Source organism: Procambarus clarkii, chromosome 56, assembly GCF_040958095.1.
Source record: "Procambarus clarkii isolate CNS0578487 chromosome 56, FALCON_Pclarkii_2.0, whole genome shotgun sequence".
Taxonomy (NCBI): Eukaryota; Metazoa; Arthropoda; class Malacostraca; order Decapoda; family Cambaridae; genus Procambarus; species Procambarus clarkii.
The window spans coordinates 23502955-23504265 of NC_091205.1; positions in this window are offsets into that span (position 1 = coordinate 23502955).

The following is a 1311-nucleotide window of genomic DNA, read 5'->3' on the forward strand; positions in this document are numbered from 1 at the left end:
CTGAATGATTGCTTACGCAAGTTTCTAAAGGCCGTTTTTATGTTGGCCAAACTAGCATATGCCGCTGGTGTTATCCTCTTGATGTGGGCTTCGAGGGACAGGTCTGGCGTGATATCAACCCCCCTAAGTTTTTTTCTCTATCTTGAAAAATTTCATCTCTCAAATGATGCCTTTTATCTGGCCTCCTGCTCCCTACACCTATCTCCATTACATTACATTTGCTAGGGTCAAACTCTATCAACCATTTGTTGGACCATTTCTTCAGTTTGTCCAGGTTTTCTTGAAGCCTCATGCTGTCCTCCTCTGTCTTAATCCTTCTCATAATTTTGCCATCATCAGCAAACATTGAGAGGAATGAGTCTATACCCTCTGGGAGATCATTTACGTATATCAGAAACAGGACAGGTCCGAGTACAGAGCCCTGTGGGATTCCGCTTGTGACCACGCCAATCTGAGGTCTCAGATTGTGTGTGTGTGAGTGTCTAATATATTAAATTAATATGTGAAACCCCAAAAAATACATTACAAAGGGGAAATAGCCCAGTCAGTAAACAGAACAACAAATATCCACTCACCAGTAAAGACAGAAACTCAGACTGGCTGACAGTCTTAGGACTCACTTAGAACTTGCAAGGACTTAGGGCAAGACTGAGTCCTTAGGACTTAGGACTCAGTCTTGCCCTTGTAGTATAACCTTTAAGCTCCACTGTATACAGAAATACAAGGCTTCCACCCTCCTTGTATTCCTAGTGTGTCTGGCCTTCCTCATCACGTGCCTGTTATCTGGAAACATTACAGTGTATAGCGACGTTAATTGCTCTGTCTTTACCAGCGTAGTGATCTCCGGTTCCTGTTATTTTATTTAGAGTACTGGAATATTTATGGTATACTCAGTCCCTTAATTTTGTACACGAATGTGTGCGCTTGGCAACAGTTGTGGAGAAGGATCAATTACTCTGTTATGCGCTGAGTGAGGGTTGAGCGGGTGTGTGTGTGCTCGCGCGGGCCAGAAAGAGAACAATAAATGACTATAGTCCACGCATCGCTGAGTGCAGGTTGTGAGAGTGGAGGGCAGGATGGGGAAGGTGGTGAGTCCGCGGTGAGTTTGGCTAGGGCCCCTTCACTCAAGCACAGCCAAGGCGAAGCTGCACTCCGTACAGAAGACAGGTTGTGTGTGGTGCGTGATAGGAGAAGGATAGACAGAAATGGAACACAGGGAAAAGAGATAAGCTATTAGGACAAATTGTAATGAAGGAACAGGAGTGAAGCTAATATCCCATGAAGGATGAGACAAAGATCTATCTCTCTCTC